At 45.6% G+C, this 16,085-nt stretch overlaps 1 protein-coding gene across 2 annotated transcripts in view; it reads left to right on the top strand.

Moving 5' to 3' along the window:
- The window catches only part of LOC146337950 (beta-1,4-galactosyltransferase 3-like), a 46,533-nt gene that overhangs the window by 671 nt on the left and 29,777 nt on the right, over positions 1-16,085 (top strand). Inside the window, exon 1 of one of the 2 annotated variants that reach the window (XM_084815488.1) lies at positions 14,677-15,020. The exons of the other annotated variant lie outside the window; for it this stretch is intronic. The gene's annotated coding sequence lies outside the window, so the exon portion shown is untranslated. Of the gene's footprint in view, positions 1-14,676; positions 15,021-16,085 lie in introns of those variants that run through there. 2 annotated transcript variants of the gene reach the window in all.

The following is a 16,085-nucleotide window of genomic DNA, read 5'->3' as shown; positions in this document are numbered from 1 at the left end:
AGAACTTCTGCTATTAGCTCCAGTTCCAGATCCATCTGCCCCACCACCTGAACAACTAGGCACAGCCAAGCTTACTCCCCCTGCGCAACTTGCTGCTCCTTGTAGGTGCCAGTTATGCATCACCCAAAACAAGAGGACAAAAGAGGATACCAATTTGTATAAAATGTAATTATACTAATATATATGTAATATAAACAATCAACAAATGGTAAACAGCACACAACTACTGTAATTAAACCACTGAATTCTAATATGCCACAAAAGTTCTATATACTTTTTATTACAAAGTGTATCATACATGGAATAAAATCCAAATATTTATCGGCCTGGCTCACACATAACACTAGCCCATAGTTTATCTAACCCAGGGTTTGTTGCCCTACCCAGGGTTTGTCTGGCAGATGATCGAACAAACTGTGGTTTGTTTTCTCAATACCTGGGTTGTTTGTTCCCCGACCTTCCCCCACTGCCTCCCTGTGTCCCACATGCCTTTTCAGCAGTATACTACTGGTATGTAGAATGCCTGGAGGGTGTTTTTTTTTTAACCACTCTTGCCTGCTGCTTCTGAAGTCCGGTGAAACAACCCATGAACAACACACAATTCTGGGTTCACATGTAACGACAAACCATGGTTTAAACAACCCAGAGTCCGCCACCTCATCAGCAAACCATGGGTTCTCTTTCTGGGTTCTTCACAGTTAACAAACCATGGTTTGTTAGCATGGTCATGTTCACACATCATGACAGCCCCGACTTTAACAACCCATGCCACAGGTTAGCAATACGTGCAAACCCTGCCAATGTCTAAAGACTAATGAACAATAAACTCCATAAAAAGATCCAACAACTAAAATGCACACAAGTGATGTTGGCATAAAGCACTAAGTTCTAAATTCCTGAATAAGTAAAGGTGCAATCCTATGCATGTTTAGACAGAAATAAGTCCTACAACTTCCAGCATCCCCCAGCCAGCCATGCTGCCTGAGGGCTGCTGGGAGTTGTAGGGTTTTTTGTTGTTGAAACGTGCATAGGATTGTGCCCCAAAGGTATTAAAAAAGAAGACATTGACAAAAAAAGCAAACCTATTGGCATCTGGTCATATCCTGTTTTGTTGAAATTCATCACATATGCATCGGCACACACACATTTCTGGTTGCAGTGTCTCTCCGCATGTAGGCTTAAAAAACACTAGAAACCTCAGAGACTATTTGGTCATTCTGACTTTGATTCTTCTGTAAGCAACAGCGCATCAACGAGGGGACGTTTTAAATGCAGTGGTTGTTCACTCTGGTCATTATCTATCCAAAGTGCTATTTTGAACACCCACAGGATCATCACTGTGTATTTACAGTGCGTCATTTTTCAAGTTTAGATTAAACCCATGTGGGTTCCTGTATGTTGGGAAGACCTCACACAGTATTAGAACATGTATTGTGGAACATCAATATAAGCTTAAAAATAGAATTATGGATGCAACTTTGATGAACCTTTTTGTTGAGCGGCCCCATGGACACAGGGATTTCACATTTTTAGTTATTGATAGAATATACTCCCATAGGTACAATTAGCTTGACTATGCTATGTTACGAACACTAATGCGGAAGGAAGCAGAATGGATTTTTAAACTGGACCCCCTAAAGCAGGGGTCCACAACATTTTTGGGTCAGTGAGCACATTTGGAATGTTGAGAGAATGTCTTGGGTGCTCTCACAAAATGGCTGACATGGGAGGGCCTTGCCCATTCATAAAATAGCTGCTGTGGTGGGCATCACCAATCACTAAACACTCATCTCCCAGAAGGCAAACTTTGGGGACTAAAAGAAAAGTAACTTGCCCAAGAAGCTAAGTACAAGGCAGAGGTGGGGACTGAGCTCCAAGAGACAAGACCACTGTTTTCAACCCATATATATGTGGTGCTGGAGGGCAGCCCTTCACTTTGCGGCATGTCAACCTCCCCATTAAAAAATATATATTAAAAAAATTGATAAATAAAATAAAAATCAGGAAGGACAGAGAGCCTGGGCGGTGCCAAAAGAGGTGTCCATGTGCATATTGGTTTCCACAGACACCACATTGAAGATCTCAGCCCTAAAGGGTTAAATTCCTATCACAGCTTGGCCTCTTTTCTTTGGAAATCATGTGCCTGCATGTATGCTGAGTTGGCTTTTTCCCTCTCCACCCCTTTTGTTTGTGTTATCCCCTGGAGATTTATACATGTGTTTATTAAATGTTTTGTCATTTATAACATTAATGTTTAACTGGCTGTATAAAACAATGTCTATGACTGTTATAAACTTTATTATATAGGAGATATGCACCTGACCCCATTCGTGGCTCACTGCCTTGTTGTGGCAAAGGGGCTTGCGTAACTCAGTGAAGCCATAAGCTATGCCGTGCAGGGCCACCCAAGATGGACAGGTCATGACAGAGAGTTCTGACAAAATGTGGTCCACTGGAGAAGGAAATGGCAACCCACTCCAGTATTCTGGCCAAGAAAACCCCATGGAACATATCACAAGGCTAAAAGATATGACGCCGGAAGATGAGCCCCTCAGGTCGGAAGGTGTCCAATATACTACTGGGGAAGAGCAGAGGGAATTTCCAAGTAGCGCCAGAAAGAGTGAAGCGGCTGGGCCAAAGCCGAAAGGACACTCAGCTGTGGATGTGTCTGGTGGTGAAAAGAAAATCCAATGCTGTAAAGAACAATATTGTTTAGGAACCTGGAATGTAAGATCAATGAATCAAGGTAAGCTGGAGATGGTCAAACATGAGACGGCAAGATTGAACATGGACATCTTGGGAATCAGCGAACTAAAATGGACAAGCATGGGCGAATTTAATTCAGGTGATCATTATATCTACTACTGTGGGCAAGAATCCCTTAGAAGAAATGGAGTAGTACTCATAGTCAATAAAAGGGTGGGAAAAGCAGTACTGAGGCACAATCTCAAAAACGATAGAATGATCTCAGTACGAATCCAAGGCAAACCATTCAACATCACAGTAATTCAAGTCTATGCCCCAACCACTGAGGCCGAAGAAGCTGAGGTTGATCGGTTCTATGAAGACCTACAACACCTTCTAGAACTAACACCAAAAAAAGATGTCCTCTTCATCATAGGGGATTGGAATGCCAAAGTAGGAAGTCAAGAAATCACCAGGATAACAGGCAAGTATGGCCTCGGTCTACAAAATGAAGCAGGACAAAGGCTAATAGAGTTTTGCCAAGAGAACACGCTGATCATAGCAAACACTGTTTTCCAACAGCACAAGAGGCGACTCTACACATGGACATCACCAGATGGTCAATATCGAAATCAGATTGATTATGTCCTTTGCAGCCAAAGATGGAGAAGCTCTATACAGTCAGTAAAAACAAGACCTGGAGCTGACTGTGGCTCAGATCATGAGCTTCTTGTTGCAAAATTTCAGCTTAAATTGAAGAACGTCGGGAAAACCACTAAACCATTCAGGTATGACCTAAATCATATCCCTTATGAATATACAGTGGAGGTGAGGAATAGATTTCAGGGATTAGACCTGATAGACAGAGTGCCTGAGGAACTATGGATGGAGGTCCGTAACATTGTTCAGGAGGCAGCAACTCAAGCCATCCGAAAGAAAAAGAAATGCAAGAAAGCAAAGTGGCTGTCTGATGAGGCTTTACAAGTAGCTGAGGAAAGAAGGGAAGTGAAAAGCAAGGGAGAAAGGGGAAGATATATCCAACTGAATGCAGAGTTCCAGAGAATAGCAAGGAGAGACAAGAAGGCCTTCTTAAATGAACAATGCAAAGAAATCGAGGAAAACAATAGAATGGGAAAGACTAGAGATCTTTTCAAGAAAATCAGAGATCTCAAGGGAACGTTTTATTTTATTTATTATTTTATTTATTGCATTTATACCCCACCATTTTTCCTCTTGCAAGGAACCCAGGTTTTGTGCAAAGACAGGCATGATAAAGGACAAAGAAGGCAGGGACCTAACAGAAGCAGATGAGATTAAGAAGAGGTGGAAAGAATACACAGAAGAACTATACAGGAAAGATCTTAATGTCCCTGATAGCCATGATAGTGCGCTCACTGAACTTGAGCCAGACATCCTAGAGAGTGAAGTCAAGTGGGCCTTAGGAAGCATTACTAACAACAAAGCTAGCGGAGATGACAGTATTCCAGCTGAGCTATTTAAAATCCTAAAAGATGATGCTGTTAAAGTGCTGCACTCAATATGCCAACAGATTTGGAACACTCAACAGTGGCCACAAGACTGGAAAAGGTCAGTTTACATTCCAATTCCAAAGAAGGGCAACGCCAAAAAGTGTTCAAACTACTGTACAATTGCGCTCATTTCACATGCCAGCAAGGTTATGCTCAAAATCCCCATCACTTCCTGGCATATAGAATGGGAAGAAATGGAAGCAGTGACAGATTTTATTTTCTTGGACTCCAAGATCACCACAGACGGTGACTGTAGCCATGAAATTAAAAGACGCTTGCTCCTTGGGAAGAAAGCTATGGCAAATCTAGACAGCATAGTAAGAAGCAGAGACATCACCTTGCCGACAAAGGTCCGTCTAATCAAAGCTATGGTTTTCCCAGTAGTAATGTATGGCTGTGAGAGCTGGACTATAAGGATGGCTGAGCGCCGAAGAATTGATGCCTTTGAACTGTGGTGCTGGAGAAGACTCTTACGAGTCCCCTGGACTGCAAGGAGGTCAAATCAGTCCATCCTAAAGGAAATCAACCCTGAGTGCTCATTGGAAGGACAGATACCGAAGCTGAAGCTCAAATATTTTGGCCACCTAATGCGAAGAGAAAACTCTCTGGAAAAGACCCTGATGCTGCGAAAGACTGAAGGCAAAAGAAGAAGGTGATGGCAGAGGATGAGACGGCTAGATAGCATCACCAATGCAATGAATATGGACTTGAGCATGCTCCGGGAGAGAGCAGAGGACAGGAAGGTCTGGCGTGCTATGGTCCATGGGGTCACGAAGAGTCGGACACGACTTAACGACTGAACAACAACATGCACCTGACAATGGTTTTGGTTTGTTGTCCTGACGGTATTTTTATAGTGTTGTAGGGAGGTTGTATCTTTAACGGAACAGGTTTTGAGAGCATTCAGTCCCAGGAGAGATACTCACCTGTTGATGTTGAACAGCAGCCAACAGGCGGTTTTTCTATAGACTTTAAGGCAGGGCTATTTGCTTTAAACAAATCTAAATGGATTCCTATCTCAACATTTAGCAGTAGCGATTGTATGACTATTGTCTCATGTTTGGTCTTTGGACTGATAGTTAATGGAGATAATGAAGGAATATTTGAGATGGTGTTTTAAGACAACCGCGGCTTTTAGACAGCCAATGGTCCTTTGAGGAAAGAACTGTGATGAGGTTTTTGTTGTTGTTGTTGCTTGTAGGTGGATACCTCCCTCCTATTTATTGGCATACAGCTTGTTATGCTATAGGGTGGTTTGTTTTTTTTTAGCTTTGAGGATAAGTCTCATGGGTACAGTAGTTGGGTTTTTGTAATTGTTGTTTGTGAACAGTTGAACTTTTAACATGGGAATATGCTTTCACTGCGTGTGTATTAATATGTTGGTGAATTATTTAACACTTACTTGGGGATTTTAAAAAATATTTTTGCAAATGGCAGTATATGGAGGAAGAATATGCTCAAAACTAGCAGCTTGCAATGAACGTCATGGCTGAGCTGAGATCTATACACAAGTCCAGGCTCAACACCCCAACTACTAAAAAGTATTTTCCAGTGTTTTGGACTACAACTCCTGTTATCACTGGCCATTGGCCATACTGGCAGGGGCGGATGGCAGATGAACCTCAAAACGTATAGCCGCTACCAGGGTGGGGAAGGCTGCACTACATCTACTGAATTATATACATGAATTATAAATAATTAGGGCTGCAGATTTTAAAGGATCAATTGACTAAATCCTATATGATTAATATATTTATTTTAATTTGCAAATGGGTACAAAAACAATTTCTGAATTAAGGAGCATGCTTCGGGTTTTTTGGGAGGTGAGGAGAGTTTAGATGATGCATACACGGGCCATAGCAGGCATCATCCTAAAAAGAGGCCTTCCTTTTTCCTATATGAGGGGGAATGCCTCTTTGAAGATGGTGCTTGCCACCTGCAGTTTTTATAAGAAGTGCTTGTTAAAAACATTTAATGTGTTTTAAAACCTGCCACTGGATTCCTTCAACATGGCAATTTATTAGTCAATTAAACATTTTAAAATAAATTAATTGGCATCACAGCCCTAATAATAATTGTTTCATTTGAGGCCCTTCTACGATGGGAGCCAAGACGCAATCGAACAGCGCACTCTCGAAGAAGACTGGCTCTGATGATGAGCCTGCCTGCAGATGCGCCTCTTTCCAGTTTTGTCTGTGCTACTGCCTGATGGAAGAAAGGAAGCAAAAAGGGGACACTAGCATTTCTGATAATGAAGAGAGCCAGTGTAGTATAGTGGCTGAATTGCTGGCCTAGGGGAATCTTGGTTCAAGTTGTTGCATAGCCAGGAAGCTCACTGAGTGACCTTGAGCTAGTACCATCTTGTAAACTACTGTTATAGGAACATAGGAAGCTGCTGCCTTATACTGAATCACTGCATTGGTTCATCTAGCCCAGTATTGTCAACACTGACCAGCAGCGTCTCTCCAAGGTGTCAGGCAGGAATATTTCCACTCCCACCTGGAGATGCTGGGGATTGAATCTGGGACCTTCTCCATGCAAAGCAGCTGCTCTACCACTGAGCCACGGCACCTCACTACTGTAATTGACTGGGACCTCAAATGCTCATCCTTGGAGGATCTCAGCCCCATGTCCTCTGAAAAAGAGGCTGCAGAGTTAATGGATCTGGGAGAGGACTCAGCCATGCGAAGGTGTCATAAAGCTTCCACCTCCCTAGGACCCAGTTTTCTAGAAAGATCTCAGGTCCCCTTTGTCCAGAAGAGGTTGCATTACCATCCTCAGGCTTTGAGGACTTGGGCCATGAGGAAACTAGCATGCCACAGCCACTCCCACATCATCGCAGCCTGAGATTGCTCAAAGAGGCCAGGCCTCCTTAAGAGACAAAGCTTCAGTCAATTTGGAGGCAGGGCCAATCAACCTAAAGGCCATAAAACTTATTTAAACCTTAGTTTTGCTTTGCTCCTTGTTGGAGCAATATACAGACAACTCTGTGTGACTTCTATTTCCAGCGCCACTTGGAGTTTTCTGTGGTGCTGACCTCTTTCCATCTTGCTTCCCTGAGAAACCTGACCTAACTTGACTCCTATTCAAGATCTGATTCATAAAAGAACCCCATGGCATTGACAGAACCCTTGGCTTGAAATGGTTCAACTATCCTACTTCACAGGGTTGTTGTGAGGAAAAAACAGTATGTCCTGCCCTGAGTTCTTCAAAGAGAAGGTTGGATAAAGATGTAGCAACGCATCTGAGTTTCCTGAACAATGTAATAGGAACATAAGTAGCTGCTTTATATACCAAGTCAAACGATTGGTCCACCAAGCTCAGTATTGCCCAAACCAAGAGTGAGCAAAAAGTAGATGTCTAGAGGTTTTTGGACTTCAGCTCTCAGCGTTCCTGACCATTAACTATGTTGGCAGGAGTTTCAGGGAGCTGAAATCCAAAATATCTAGAGATCTACTTTTAGGGTTGTGGGATCTATTTTGTGGTGGGTATTTTTACTAGAACCCTGAAAATGCCATATATTTATAAGTTTGATATTATATGAATATAATATTTCAATGCCAAGCCATTGTAGTATTCAACTACTACATCCCTGTGAATATTGTAGGCTTGAGCCTACAATTGTAGGCTACAGTTGTAAATTCATAACTGGTAATTTTGACTGGAAGCAGAGCCCTCTCCTCACTGATAGACTTTATCTGTACCAATAAAAATTATGTACTTTCACCAAATGAGGATAAAAAGAGCAGACAGACCTGAATACAAACAAAACCTTGACAGACCTCATGAAGGCAAAAGCCTGTCAAGGACATGCTGCCCGATCCTATGTATGCTTACTTGGACTGATTTCAATGGGGTTTACTTCCAAGTAAGTTTGCATGTTAAGTGTGCAGACTCAGTTGCACAACTTCAAGGCCTTGAATGATCCAGTTTTACCTGTTTGTCCCTGACAACATCACACAGCCAGAATGACACACAGTAATATATTTCCATTCCCAGGGCCAGGGTTGAAATGTCACCTTTCTTTTAGACTGGAAATAGGAAAATTTCAGGTTTACAAGTTCAACTTTGTTTTTTGACTGGGATCCCAAGACCCACCAACCAGGGCCTGATACAAAAGTCATACACTTAAGGCATCTCTACACCAGCCTAAAATCCTGCATTTAAAACGGGGCTTTCCGCTTCCATTTTAAATGCAGGATCACAACGGGCCGATCTACATTGCGCCCGCCATTGCAATGAATTCGGTGTCCTATCGGGTTAAACGCTCTCGCATTAAAACGTGATTATCCACACTCAGCCATTTTCCCCTTTGCGGTGCTTCATCAAATGCGCGAACTCAGTTCACACTCGAGTGCTGTGCTGTTTTCCTGCTCTTAAAGACGGCGGCTCTCATTGGAGGATCAGAAACTCTTCCTGTTTCTGCTGGTTCCAGGCCCACCGCACGGCAGTGGTGCAGGAGAGGCTTGTCATTTTCCACATGTTTTCCTGGCCTTGGGGAAAACGACCAGCTTGTCCCTTGCCGCCGCAATAGCAGGTGGGGGCAGAGGGAAGAAGGAGGCACCTATCCTCTTCTCTACCCCCACCTGCTGGAGGCCAGGGCAAGCAGCTGGGGGGTGTCTGCCAATGCTCTTTTCCCCGTGCCAGCCCTTGACAGCTGGCGCGAGAAGAGGGGCAGTGGTGGTGGCACCCAGCACTCATCTTTTTTGGGGGGGGCTGCTGGCATCTTCGAAGATCTGAAGCTTCACGTCAGCCCGGTCAGTAGTTGGATGGGCGACCGCCTGGGAATCAGGCTTCCTGCATTGAAGCCTGATTCCCAGGCTTCACATCTTCGAATCTTCAAAGATCCTGCCTGAATTAGAAAAAAAAAAACCATCACAGAGAAGCCACGATTCTTCAAAGATAACGCCTTAATTAAACAAAAAGAAGCCAAAGCGGGGGATAGAAGGGGGTAAAACTTAGTCTCATTTGAAGGGATAGAACAACCCCCTGCTCAGTGCAGGAAGCCAGGCGGTCGCCCATCCAACTACTGACCAACCTGATTAGCTTCCAAGATCAGACAAGCGCACGCACATCCAGCCCTTTGCTTGTTGCTGAGGAAACATTGAGTGCTGAGGAAGCTATGTGATCAGTAGCCGGAAGATGACATGGGGCCATCGAGAGCTGTGATTGGACAGGAGGGAAATACAAACACCGCTGTATATGGACAGGCAGGGGAGGGGACTACGACCAGATATGGTAGCGAAGGCAGAAAATCAGAGCACATTAAGGGGAAATACCGGGATATCAGGGTATTGAAAGCGGTAGCACGGAAGTGGGAAATTCCGGTTCCAATTTGAGGCAGGTACTGGGTAGTGTGAAAGATGGGCGGTGAAACCTCACTGGAAGCGAAAAAACCCGTAAGTGTAGATCGGCCCAGCAACTCCCTTTTTCACCTGCTTTCTTTCCCCCTCCCCTTCCCCCCTCCTTCTCCCTGTATCGGAGTCTTCCATTATCTTTCATTGATCTTGCCCCTCTTCTTGCCACTTTTACTGTTTTCACGGAGGAAACTGAAGTGGAACACAAGGGGGTAATTTGATAGCTCATTATCTGTGATCGATTTAAAAACGGAACAAAGGGCATTTAGCGCAGGAGACTCCTTGAATGATCACGGCGTCATGTAAAGAGCCCACAAACTTCCATGAAGGAGCAATCTCAATCGCAGGATAAAAACTCAGTGTGAAGGAGCCACTAGAATGAAAGAATTCTGAGCCCAGGAGTTTGTTCTGACTACCAGAAGTGTGTGTCTTAGTCCATCTGCATAAAAATTGACTCTGGGTTATTCCAAGTTTTCTTCATTATTTTATAATTTAGGGTGGGGAAGGGTCATTTTGTTGCTGCTATTGTTAAAACAATTGGGAGTCAGAAATCCTTGCCGATCAACTTCAGATCATCTAGAGATCTACCAGTAGATCTAGATGTATCTTCTGCCACCCCTACTTCAGAGTACTCTGATCAGACAGTGACTTATATTTCCCTTTATGGAGGAAGACAAAGTCCAGAAGGGTATCTGTGTTAGTCTGTTACAGCAAAAGTAACAATATATAGGGTTGAATGGATCCTCTGAAAAGTGCTGTCTGATGGGCTCTGTCATGTCTGTGTTATCCCTGCCTGTACCAATGGATGTGAGCTTACCTGGAAGTAATAGCAGGTGACTGGGAAGCCACCATTTAAATTCTCCCACAATGCCTCAGAACACCAGACAAGATTGTTTTGGGACATTGTGCAAAATTGAAAACAGTGGTGTCCCAGACCAGCTGCATAGCACTGGGCGCTGAGGGCAGACAGTGCACTGGGGCCCCAGCATCTGCATGATGGTTTTGGGTGCTGGTGCCGGGATGAACAGAGAGTCCTACCATTTGCATGCTAAAGACTAACAAATATATTGTGGCTTAGGTTTTGGTAAACCTAATGATTCCTTCATCTAGAGTGGCCAGTTACACATTGCAAAAAGAAGACACAGGGTTGCACAAAAATTGCATACGTTAATTTATATATGTAGATGCAAATTTAGAAAAAAATAGAAATAAAATGCATCATATCATAGTGGGGAAGACTCTGACCTGTGTGCCTGCTCAGCCTGTTGTCCAGGTGCTAACTTCAAGGCTCCTGCTGCTTTATCTTCTTAGACTTCTTTATCTTTAAAACAAACTTTTACAAGACAGCCCTTCAAAAAAGGGGACCTTCAAATACAGGCCTTTCCTCTGTAATTTAGGACATCTGCTGACCCTTCCTTCATTAGCTGCACCAAGTGCTATCCCCAGTTGGCAGATATATATGGGCAGTATCCAGTGTTACGGTAGAGTAGACCCATTGAAATTAAGTTAGTCATGACTAACTTCAGTCCCATTCATTTCAATGGGTCTATTGTATGTAGGACTAACATTGGATACTGCCCTATGTATACAAGCGGAACTGAAATTGTTTTCAATTAAAAAGTGGAAATTGATCTATCTACAACACTCACCCATAGAGAGCTGTCAACAGTGGGGCCAAAGTGCAATTAAATACCATAGGTACAGTCTGTGACTAGTATAATTTAAGCGTTTGTTTTGCCAGCAGGCAAAAGGGCAACGCCAAAGAGTGTTCAAACTACCGCACAATTGCGCTCATTTCACATGCCAGCAAGGTGATGCTCAAAATCCTACAAGCTAGGCTTCAGCAGTATGCGAACCAAGAACTACCGGAAGTACAAGCTGGGTTTCGAAGAGGCAGAGGAACTAGAGATCAAATTTATTTATTTATTTATTTATTAAATTTATTAATCGCCCATCTGACTGGTCACCCAGCCACTCTGGGCGATGTACAACCCACCATAAAACAATTTAAAACAATAAAATTTTACCATAATTTTTTTTTTTAAATACCCTAACCCACCCCAAATGCCTGCCTGAACAACCACGTTTTTAATGCACGACGGAAGCTCATTAAAGAGGGGGCATGACGGAGTTCCCTAGGGAGGGAGTTCCACAGAGTGGGGGCCACCACAGAGAAGGCCCTCTCCCTCGTCCCCACCAGTCTAGCTGTCCTGGCTGATAGGACAGAGAGAAGGCCATCTGAGGCTGATCTTGTTAAGCGGCCTGTCTGGTGTTGCTGCAGGCAACATTCGCTGCATCATGGAGAAAGCAAGAGAATTCCAGAAAAACGTCTATTTCTGCTTCATTGACTACACGAAAGCCTTTGATTGTGTGGATCACAACAAACTGTGGCAAATTCTTAAAGTGATGGGAGTACCAGACCACCTTACCTGTCTCCTGAGAAATCTGTACGAGGGTCAAGAAGCAACAGTAAGAACCGGACATGGAACAACCGAGTGGTTCAAAATTGGGAAAGGAGTACGACAAGGCTGCATATTGTCACCCTGCTTATTTAACTTATATGCAGAGTACATCATGAGAAATGCCGGGTTGGATGAATCAGAGGTCGGAATTAGGATTGCCGGGAGAATTATCAACAACCTCCGATATGCAGACGATACCACCCTAATGGCAGAAAGTGAAGAGGATCTAAAGAGCCTCTTGTTGAGGGTGAAAGAGGAGAGTGCAAAAGCTGGTTTGAAACTCAACATTAAAAAAACTAAGATCATGGCATCTGGCCCTATCACTTCCTGGCATATAGAAGGGGAAGAAATGGAAGCAGTGACAGATTTTACTTTCTTGGGCTCCAAGATCACCGCAGACGGTGACTGTAGCCATGAAATTAAAAGACGCTTGCTCCTTGGGAGGAAAGCTATGGCAAACCTAGACAGCGTAGTAAGAAGCAGAGACATCACCTTGCCGACAAAGGTCCGTCTAATCAAAGCTATGGTTTTCCCAGTAGTAATGTATGGCTGTGAGAGCTGGACTACAAGGAAGGCCAAGCGCCGAAGAATTGATGCTTTCGAACTGTGGTGCTGGAGAAGACTCTTACGAGTCCCCTGGACTGCAAGGAGGTCAAATCAGTCCATCCTAAAGGAAATCAATCCTGAGTGCTCATTGGAAGGACAGATACTGAAGCTGAAGCTCAAATATTTTGGCCACCTAATGCGAAGAGAAAACTCTCTGGAAAAGACCCTGATGCTGGGAAAGACTGAAGGCAAAAGGAGAAGGGGACGGCAGAGGATGAGATGGCTACATAGCATCACCGATGCAATGAATATGAACCTGAGCACACTCCGGGAGAGTGCGCAGGACAGGAAGGCCTGGCGTGCTATGGTCCATGGGGTCACGAAGAGTTGGACAAGACTGAACGACTGAACAACAACAACAAATGGCTCTTTTTAGGATATTCAGAATGTAATGAACACACTAATGGGCAAAGAAAAGAGGTTTTATTAACAGGAAGCAGGTTAACAGAAATCACGGAAGCAAAAGTATGAAAAATATAATTGCAGCAAGTCTAATACAAAGCAAGATAAGCTTCCTTCAGTCACCGGGATCCCGTACTCCTATGAGATCAACAAATCAGATAAGAGCAGTAACAAACAGACTCCAAATGCCTAGGGTGAGGTTCTGCCTTGGGAGGTCCCAGGGAAAGCACATATTATCCCATTGATCTCTCCCATTCTGGACTTAGTCCCATGACTTCATTCATGGGGTGGGGGGGGACACCAGCCCTAATAATGGGTAGGCTGCTAGCCAAGAAAAGTATGCTCTTCTCAGCCATTCTAAGCAACAAATAGCTAACTTTGAGATCTTGGCAAAGGCTTTATCTCCAAGCTTTTAGCTGTCAACAGACTCAGCCCTCGGAACTGATAGTGTAAGGCACAGCTAAACAGGCCCAAACGGCACTCTAGATGTGGGCAAGAGAACTGGTACACCGCTGATCTTTCTCAAGATGACAATACAGCTTTGTATTTCCAATACAGCTTTGATTTGGAATATCACAAACTGGACTTCTGGCATGGCTTGTTTAACCTTACTCTCCCACCCTTATATATCTACACGTCTGTCAGCTGAGGATGACTCAGGATAGACTCTGAAAGTTTATTATGCCATGATAAATCAGTTGGGGATGAGGAAGAAGAGCAATTCTGCCAAGGTCAGTGATACACTAGTGTATTACTAGAAGAATGTCCCCTGTATCCAAAAGGGCTGCTCATCACAGGCCAAGAGGGGAAACCACGGTGGTGGTGGTGTCCCTGGTAGGCTGCAGGGCAGTAGTGTGCCCCTGACACCTGGAGGTTGTCCACCTCTGCTATAGCCCCTTAACTGGCAAGATCCTCAGTACAGGCCTGTGTTTTTAGGCTGCAGTTCTATATTCAGCTGGGAGTAAGTACCATTGAATTCAATGGGCCTTATTTCTGAGTAGCCACAAATAGGATTGCACTTTTAAGACCCCATAAGGCTTTCGGACTTTTTCTTTTTTTCTTTTGCGGGGGTGGGTGGGTTAATTAGTCTATTTATTTCCAGGGGCTGGTTGGTGGTTCCAGTCTATTTATTTCCAGGGGTTGGTTGGTGTTTCCAGTGGAGGCTGGCGGCTCCGATTTCAGTGGGGCTGTCAACCCATTCTGGGTTTCAGTCAGGAGCAGCCAGAACTCTAAAGGAACAGCACTTTGGATAGCTCCTGTAGAGTTCTGGCTGGGTCTGACTGAAACCCAGAACGGCTTATGGCCCCACCACAATCGGAGCCGCCGCCACCAGCCTCCGCTGGGCGTTTCTGCCCTTCCATTCACCGACGCCCCTCCGTCCGTCCCTCCCTGCCTTCTTAATGGTTTCCCCCCCCCTCCTTCTTTTCTTTCCCCTCTCGCTTTGATCCCACCGACGAGAGCCCCGCCCCCGTTCACGCCTTTTGCTTCTATTGCCACCAATCAGCGCCCGCTCGCCCCCGGTGATGTCGCGAGCGCTCCACTCGGATTAGCTGGCGTGGCGCGCGCCTCCTGCCAATCCCTCGTGTTCCTCCCCCTCCCCCTCGCCTACACGCGATTGGCCCGGCTTTCAACTCTGGGACTTGGCGGCGGCGGCGGCGGGTCACTCGCTTCCCCTCAGCCTCTCACGCGCCGCCTCCCCCTCCCCCTCCCCCTCCCCCGGGCGCGTGGGGCGGCCAGGCGGGACTCGGTGAGGCGGCCGGCTCTGCTCTGCCCAGTCGACAAGCCCGACCAGCCTGGCCGGTATTAGAAGCCCCGGCGGCGGCGGCGGCGGCTGGGGTGGTGGGGCGAGCTCTCCCTACCTACCTACCCACCCCACCTCGTGGGGGAGGTATAGCGCACTAACGGTGGCTGACAGTGCAAGCCTGTGTAGGTTTACTCGGAAGTAACGCCCGGTGTTGTTCAACGGGGCTTACTCCCCGGTAAGTGTGATGAATGGGGTTGCAGCCGCCTGAGCCAGGCTCCTTGGTCGGGGCTTGGGGGGTGGGGGGGGTGGGCGGCTTGTGTGGCGACCGAGTTCCCCCTCCTGTCCGCGCTTTCCGTTCCAGGGCTTTGTGCGTTGGGCTCCTACTTCCCTTGGCTTCTAGAGAAAAGGGGTGGGCAGGGCAAGGGAGAAGGGAAACCTCCCTCCTTCATTGGGATTGGGGGGCTGCTGCTGCTGCTGCTGCTGCTCTCCCCCCCGCCCGAATTCTTCCCCCCTCCCCACTTACTTGGCCTCCCCCGCTTAGCTTACCAAAAGAATTCAAAATCTTGGCCCAGAGGAGAGAGAGGGAACTCTGCTTCTCGTCTCCTTCTGAGAAATGGGGCCAGTGGTGGGGAAGGGTCTCTAGCCTGGGAGGAAAGAGGTTTTCTTTTAAAAACCAAAACGGACTTGGATCTGGGGGTGGGGCCAGTGGTGGGCTTGTGTAGTGTGTGTGTGTGTGTGTGTTTTACGTATCTGTTTCTGAAGAAGGCTGTTTCAGTATTCTTCCTTCTAAATCAAATAAACTTGGAGCTGGGGATGTGCGGGGGGGGGGGAGCTCTGCTGAACTGGGAGCGTGGGCGAACTTGGGCAGTTTTCGTGGCCTCTTGTTGTGTGTCTGTTCTTACAGGACCAAGGGATGAGAAGGCCCACAGTTTGCTGTATGCTGGGGTACAGGGGTGTGGCATCAAACTTCTCTTTTCCCAGCAATGAAGCTTGAGAAAATGGAGTGTGTGAGGATCCTTTCGGAATTCTCCTTAAACATATGCTGTTTAGAAAAGACTCAGAAGGGATGTGGAGAAGAGAATGGCCTTATTTCCTCCTGAAGTTGGTATCTAAAATTCCTTTGCTTCCACACTGTGAAAGCTGGTCTTCTGGATCACTGAAACCTGTATCCTCCCCCCCGCCCCGTTCCACTTTGGGCAAGGCAGACTAATCCATCCCCACTCCCCAATACCACAAACGTGGGTTTACATCCTTTCCTTCTTCCACAGCTGTGGCTCATGTTTCGGAGCAAGATGCAAAT

Source organism: Heloderma suspectum, chromosome 10, assembly GCF_057233095.1.
Source record: "Heloderma suspectum isolate Gila_16-S chromosome 10, 16-S_ref, whole genome shotgun sequence".
Classification (NCBI taxonomy): Eukaryota; Metazoa; Chordata; class Lepidosauria; order Squamata; family Helodermatidae; genus Heloderma; species Heloderma suspectum.
The sequence above is the reverse complement of the archived record's forward strand: the minus strand, read 5'-3'. Positions and strand labels throughout refer to the sequence as shown.